The sequence below is a fragment of the Coenobita brevimanus genome, chromosome 6 (genome assembly GCF_032717465.1).
Source record: "Coenobita brevimanus isolate Jiangsu-jjx chromosome 6, ASM3271746v2, whole genome shotgun sequence".
Classification (NCBI taxonomy): Eukaryota; Metazoa; Arthropoda; class Malacostraca; order Decapoda; family Coenobitidae; genus Coenobita; species Coenobita brevimanus.
The window spans coordinates 8642021-8650371 of NC_136959.1; positions in this window are offsets into that span (position 1 = coordinate 8642021).

Sequence of the window (8351 nt, forward strand, 5' to 3'; positions counted from 1 at the left end):
GACTAGTGTTGTGAGAGTGTAGTCGAGGTCCAGTATTTTTCAGGTGACGTTAACGCAATAGTTTACGTTCTACTGAGAGTAAGTTAGGTATACGTTTGTGTGTGGATGTGTTAGAGATACACATTCCACTTAATGTGAAAAAATTATAGCTTGTTCCTCACTTAATTCATCACATTCTCATCTTTTGTACTGTACATGTATCATCCATTCACCAAGACAGATCAGAAAGGAGATACTGTGCATACTTGCATTGCTATTGTTGTCATCAAGTTAGTAATCAGTTAGAATCTAATATCCAGTGTACCTGGTGCAAAGAAATGTTTATTGTGCTTTGCAGATCTACAGTACATGGTGACTCTACATATCTACAGTGCATGGTGACTCTACACATCTACAGTACATGGTGACTCAGTACATCTATAGTACATGGTGACTCTACACATCTACTGTAGAGTAAGTGGTGACTCTACAGACCTACAGTACATGGTGACTACACGTCTACAGTATATGGTGACTACACGTCTACAGTATATGGTGACTACACGTCTACAGCATATGGTGATCTACAGTACATGGTGACTCTACATTTCTACAGTACGTGGTGACTCTACACATTCAGAGTACGTGGTGACTCTACACATCTACGGTAAGTGGTGACTCTACAGATCTACAGTACTTAGTGACTCTACAGATCTAGAGTACATGGTGACTCTACAGATCTAGAGTACATGGTGACTCTACAGATCTAGAGTACATAGTGACTACAGATCTACAGTACGTGGTGACTCTACACATTTACAGTACGTGGTGACTTTACAGATCTATAATATGTGGTGACTTTACAGATCTACAGTACGTGGTTACTCTACAGATTTACAGTACGTGGTGACTACAGATCTACAGTACATGGTGACTCTACAGATTTACAGTAAATGGTGACTACAGATTTACAGTACGTGGTGACTACAGATATACAGTACGTGGTGACTCTACAGATTTACAGTACGTGGTGACTCTACAGATTTACAGTACGTGGTGACTACAGATTTACAGTACGTGGTGACTACAGATCTACAGTACGTGATGACTCTACAGATTTACAGTACGTGGTGACTACAGATCTACAGTACGTGGTGACTCTACAGATTTACAGTACGTGGTGACTACAGATCTACAGTACATGGTGACTCTACAGATTTACAGTACGTAGTGACTACAGATCTAAAGTACGTGGTGATTCTACAAATTTACAGTACGTGGTGACTCTACAGATCTACAGTACATGGTGACTCTACACATTTACAGTACGTGGTGACTGTACACATTTACAATACGTGGTGACTGTACAAATTTACAGTACATGGTGACTCTACAGATCAACAGTGCGTGGTGAAATCGCTCTAGCCATTTGTCATCACTCTAGCCATTTGACATTCTTGTCGTTTGACATCACTTTAGTCATTAGACATCACTTCTGCCATTTGACATCATTCCTGCCATTTGACATCAGTCTTGCCATTTGACATCAGTCTAGCCATTTGACATCACTCTAGCCATTTGACATCACTCTAGCCATTTGACATCACTCCTTCCATTTGACATCACTCCTGCCATTTAACATCGCTCTAGCCATTAAAACTACTGGAAAATAATACACAATCTCTAACTGGACCACCTCCTCACTATCGTATCACACACGTTAAAAGCGAGCAGTACAAATATTGGAAAACCTTGACCAACTGCAAGACAAACTGAGCACGGCTCACTCAAGACACAGAACTAGCATTGGATAGCACTGACATAGATACTTTTCCAGACACTGACAGAGAGAATCGATACAATAGTCAGCAAATCTCACATCCCGAGTGATGGCAATAAAACTTCTTCCCAGACTTCTCCTGAAACAAAACAGCTTCTCAAGGACAAAAACAAAGATAAAGACTCATTCCACCCTACCAGAACTGGAAATTGTGCACAATCAGCGCTACCAGCCATGAACTTATCAAAACACACAAGCAAGAGAACTGGGAAAATTTTGTGGTCACCCTAGGTCACTGAACAAGAAGCAGTAAATGTAAAAAAAATAATAATAAAATAAAAAGAAACCTCATTTTACAAACTCATGAAGCCCAGCTAAACAATGATGGAACCGTTCTCAGCAAGGGGAAAAAAATCTGTTAAACTATTGTACGTCAATAAGTCTCAAAAACACAAATCCTCAAACAGAGCTATCACAAAAGACTCATAGAAATCAAAAGAATTATTCAAACGAGACCTCCATTTACCTCGCCAAAAGTCATACAATCAATAACATCACAGCAAATCGTAAAGCAGTGGAACCAGAGAAGATCTAAAACATCATCTTAAACGAACTTGGTTCCACAGCAATAAATACCCTTCATAATATCAAAGAACACCTTCCTCATAACTTCATAAGTGTATAAAACTCCCAGGATGGACTGCTAACCAAACACTCAGCCACCGCCCGCTCCTCAAGGTCAGTTCAATTCACCCCAAATAACTTCAGCAAGAAATGACGAACATTGCGAACCTCACGAACAAACAGTAACAAACATAAAGAAATCTCTTGCAACAGTACCAATACTCATCCTAATAAAATAATTTTGGGCAGAAATATGCAAGAATATTTTAAGAAACGGCTGGGAACCTTCTCTCAGATTGACAAGGCCAGGTGCTCTATCAAAACTAAAGCTCTAAATGCAGAACACTATTCAATATATGTTCCACAGGGATCAGTTCCTTGGCCCTAATTGTTAAACATTTTTTTTTTTTTTAGCATGACCTGCCAAACCCTCTCGCTTCAGTAACAGTACTGTCCTGTACCGATGTCTTGCCAGTAGCTTCCCAACATCCCCAAAATCACTAGGAAACTGGCTTAGACAAAACAGAATAACCGCCTCACCAACTAAATGAACCATCACCCTCTTCACTCCGGACAAACATGTTTCCTTCTTTTAACCATCCACTCCTGATAGAAAAAAATTCCCCAAATCCCTGAGACTCATCTTGGACACACGCATGACCTTTTCTCATCACACAAGTAACACTCACAGGGACTTCTTTTGAACAACAGAAAAGAATCCCTGAAACCGCCTCTAAACAAAACAACTTTGAACTACTGTCTCAAGCCGAACTCCAACCTGAACCAGGATAAGCATGGATAAGCTTAGAAAAGACAACAAAGCCTCTATTCATTATGATCATCCTCATAAAGAAACAAAACTATTCAAAGATCATTATTATGAACGTGAGAGATACTCAATTCATCACTTCAGCACAAGAATTGTACTATGCATCACCTCCCCCCCCCCAAAAAAAAAAAAAAAACACTGACACTACCAGAGTATTCAACATCGCTCCTCCCCCATTCCATTTCACAAACAAATAGCCTCCATAGCCGTCCAAAACCTTCAGGGCATATAACACTTCGTGAACGACTACCAGACATCTACATCTCAGAAACTGTCCTGTCCAGAGCGACGAGTGCATGAGCAAATCTGCCTGCTAGTTATAATCCTTTGCTCCTACAATATCAGTACATAATAGAACTCACAAATAACCCACTTTGCCCACATCGCAATGCAGCCTCCCAAACTACAACATATTACCTCACGCACCACGCTAACACAACACAGTCTTTCATCGCTGGCTCAACAAAAGATCCTTGGGAGCGACCGGTGAGCAATTGTATCAACAACAGTAACAGGAACAACAACACCAATAACAATAACAACTTACCGAAACTACCGCAGCTTTCGTTACCCCCATAAGGCCACAGAGAGTCCAAAGTTGCCTGTGTACTTGCTCCGATCCTCCCCCTCCCCTAATGCACCAGTTTGCAACTCGGGATAAACGCCTCACTTGCTCTAGAACGAGGCTGCTTGTTTTGTGAATGGTCGAGAGAAAAGGGAATATCTAGCTCGACCACTGCGGTATTTGTCGGTGGAAGTGTTGGGTGAGGAGAATTGGTTTGTTGGGTACCGTTGTTTTGTGGCTTTGTCAGACTGTCACATATCCGCTTCATTCTCACGCAGAGGATATATCCCCTTTCACACACACACACACACACACACACACACACACACACACACACACACACACACACACACACACACACAATGTCGAGCAAAAATAACACCCTCATTCGCTTTCCAAGTGCGGGTATAATAATCACAGGATAAGTATTATCATTATTATTATTATTATTATTATTATTATTATTATTATCACTACTACTATTGCTTCTACTACTACTACTTCTACTACTACTATTACTACTACTACTACTATATAAAGAATAAGTGATTACGGAATGGGTAACGACAAATGCCGTTATCCGGCAGAAAGTGAAATAAGGAGTCTAATTAATTTGCACAAGACTATAGGGAAGAGCTGGTAGGCACAGAAGGTGAACCGAAAAATTATAGTGTTAAAAGTAAAAAAGAGAGAGAGAGAGAGAGAGAGTAGGAGTGGTAAGGGAAGAGGCCGGCATAACCGTGCTGTGGATTACTTCTCAAGGGGTGTTCAGGCAACAGGCAAGCGATGGCGATATGGGATGAAATGGTTGTCAACAGGAATATAATGAAAACCAGAGTGAAAACAGGAGATTATAATGAAAAAATTTTTGTCGTCAGTAATTTTTTAAAAGTCTACTGGCAGCTTGTAAGAAAATATTCATACTTAAATGCAACATTGCTGAACCCTGTCTCTCTTCGTCTCATCAATCGTTTCTATCCCTCTCTTCCTTCATATATTCTGTATTCATTCTCATCTCACTGGTATCACTATACTCCTTTTACTCTAACCTGGCCTAAAATTGACATCTATTTTGAGTACTGAACACTAAAAGGAGATTAACAGATGATTATGATGCTAGTCACAAAGAAGTGGTATGAAAAGGGTGCAGAGTCACAACACTGTCTTCTTGTACCGTCAGGCTATGTGAATAAAGCTACGAAAGACGATCATTAAGGCCAAGGTGAAATTACTATAGCAAACTGACAACGTAACGTGACGTAGCTGATTACAATAAACACTAACTTCAACCAGCCTATAACCTAACCAGCAAAATGACACTTATGTTATCCCAGCCTAGCCTCACTTACGGCATCATATATTTTTCCACATCACGCTAGGGTTATGGGGATGAGTGTGATAATCCCATTGTTTATGACTGACCCCTATGACCAGATGGATTGCTGTCCACGGTAATTGAGGGGTTGTAATAATGGGTGAGAGCAGTGGAAATGAGTTATTTGAGAGGAGCCTGTGGAGTCACATGGAGAGACAGACTGACAAATGAGGATGTGAAGGAGCGTTGTGGTGTGGATGTGGATGTGATAGGAAGCGTTAGGAGAAACACATTGAGGTTGTTTGGCCGTGTGGAGAGGATAGAGAGTGAGAGACTGACGAGGAGAGTGTATGTGAGTGAGGTGGAGGGGGGGAGAGGGATGGGGAGGCCAAGGATGAGATGGAGGGATGGAGTGGAGAGGTACCGGTATATGAGAGAGGGGGGTGTGAGCTGCGAGCAGAGTAGTGAAATGTCGGGGGAAAGGGTGACATGGAGGCGATTTGTTTGTGGCCACCCCTTACGGGATTAAGGTGTCTGGCAATAGATAAATAGAAAAGTGGGTGACAAGAGGGTTGGACTGTCCCGTGGTTCATAATCATCTGTGACGAATTACATACATATAATTCAAATATTATAGACTATTAATCATTATATCGATCTAGCTATTTCTTGCATATTTAACATTCTTTCTGTGTAAAAACCTGCTAATATCTCATGTATAATTCTCTATAATTGGCCCCAGTGGTCTGTCTCTTATTACTGATAGTCCAATAATCCATCTGTTTATATACTTACCCCTCCATCCTCTTAGTTCTCTTTCAACTTAGCCCATTTTGTCTGTCTGTCCATTACGTATACATTGATTCTATCCTGGAAGCTGTTCATTAACCAGTCGATCTTTATAGAGGTAGCTGTTTCTATGTCTATTGGGAATTTAGTTGCAGAGAACCTGTCTTCTATTAATATTCTCTCTCTCTCTCTCTCTCTCTCTCTCTCTCTCTCTCTCTCTCTCTCTCAGTTAAACGTTGTTTATCCATACAAGAGTCTATCAAATCACTTATTCTCATATTATCAATGCACGGCATATGTTTGCATCGATATTTTATGCCAAACTATAGGACCAATATTCCAGTATAAACAAAATTCATGTTTTTCTTTTTTATTCATGGATGTAATAACGTACCGTATTCATGGCTGTAGTAACGTACTGTCTATCAGCATATTCATCAGTCATTGGACTCTTGGATTTTTTTTCTTTTTATGCAAGGAAAAAGGAACCAAAGGCCAGGAGCCCGCAAACTGCTCCTTCCATAAAAAAACAACAACAACAATACAAAAGAGAACCAAATTGAAGATCCGTTCATTTCGAGATGCCTGGACACACTGCGTTTGAAAGACTGGAGATCATAGGATGTAGGAAATAGGATTCATATTAGTATTCTCCATTTTTATTGTCAGCCACCCACTTGTTACGTTCTTTGTCCTGGAAAATGGCAGTAGGAAAAGAAAATCGTATGTGTTATTGCATGAAATATACGTAACAGGGATAGGTAATAATATAAGTCAGAAATTTAGAGGAAGCTGACATTGAGGAGACACATAACTGGATCTCAAATTACTAATACGAGAAACTCAGCAGACCGGAGAAACAGAGCAGAATAAAGCCAGTGCCCACCTTTGCAAGTCTGAGAGAGAGAGAGAGAGAGAGAGAGAGAGAGAGAGAGAGAGAGAGAGAGAGAGAGAGAGGTGGATTTGGAGCTTTTAAATCCGGTGATGCTGCCTAATTGCCGAAATTAATTCAGGGGTTGAACTCTTCTTTGTGAACACTACCACGAGTGTCCGCAAGATAAAAGTTTGAGAAGAGAGAGAGAGAGAGAGAGAGAGAGAGAGAGAGAGAAGGAGAATGTTGACAGCAGTACATAATTGCATCCAGCTGTCATTTTTAACCCGCGGACCCGTTTATCTATATTCCTGTTTTCGCTCATAGAGATATTTTTCATATGGGACCATTTTTTCCCAACAGACCTCTTCTTCACATGGACCAATCCACCAACATGAACTCATTTTTACCCATGACCTTATTTTTTTACACCCCGGAGTTATTTTTCCATTCACTTCATGTAGTGCTGCCTACTTCGTCCATCACCTTTATCACTATTTTCTGCGTCTACCCTCCTCTCTTCCTTTTTCTCCCATCTTTCCTGTCACATTTTATTACTCTTCTTTTCCTGTTCAGGGTGGCTTTACCATTGAGCAACAAGCCAGGTGGTTTTCCTGTAAGCCAGCGAAATCATTTACAACGCTGGCTGGTATCCATATAACCAACCGATACGTGTTCCTACATGTCAGGAAGTGGGCTGGGTTGAAATTGGAGGGTTAGTGCCCCTCCCCGTAAAACAACTAGCTCAAGAAGTCATGCGGCCACCGCTTATGGGATTATGGCGTCTGGCAATAGATAGATAGTTATTTTTCTCATAGACCAATTTTCCCAATGGGCCCATTTGCCGTTTTGATGTATATTCTCCATGATCCTTTTCTAATCATAACAAAAACAAACACAATCCATACCATCACAGAGGCTGGAGAACGTCTAAACCAAATATACTAAAATCGACGGAAAATAATATAGTTAAAAAAATTGTCACACTGAGCAAAAGAGAGTGGTAACAGATTTGAATATGCTCTTGCTAGATTCCTTGCAATTATGATCAATGAAATTCCAGAGACCAACATTTCTGGCAAGGGAAGCACCTTTCACTTAATAGTAGCGATGACTGATGCTGCCTTGATGAGAATCGGGTCGACAGTGTGCATGGATGATGGGAAGATGGCCATGCACAACAGGAGTTGGATTTAAGCAGCTCTCATACAGCCAAACTGTACTGAGAGCTAACAAGGACTACCGTGTTCAAAAGATTACACAAAAGTCAACCACCACACAGAAGTCTGGTAGTCAACAAAAGAACCTGTCCGACAAACTTCGATTGGCATGCCAGAGGCGGATGGCAAAGCACCAAAAACAAGTGACTGAAATGGATCATTCATCGAAAATTCTGTATGGTCTAATTATCCCAGATTTTTTAATAGTCATTCAAACCAGTGAGTGAGCACAGCTTTTTCAAATGTTTACATTGGACAAAAAAAAATCATGCCTAGAATCCTCGTCTCAGTATATCTATCTTTAGATATGTATACGTGTGCCATGGGAGGGAAATTAAGAACGAGGACGACTGACAGTTATACTCTTTTTTGCTGGGTT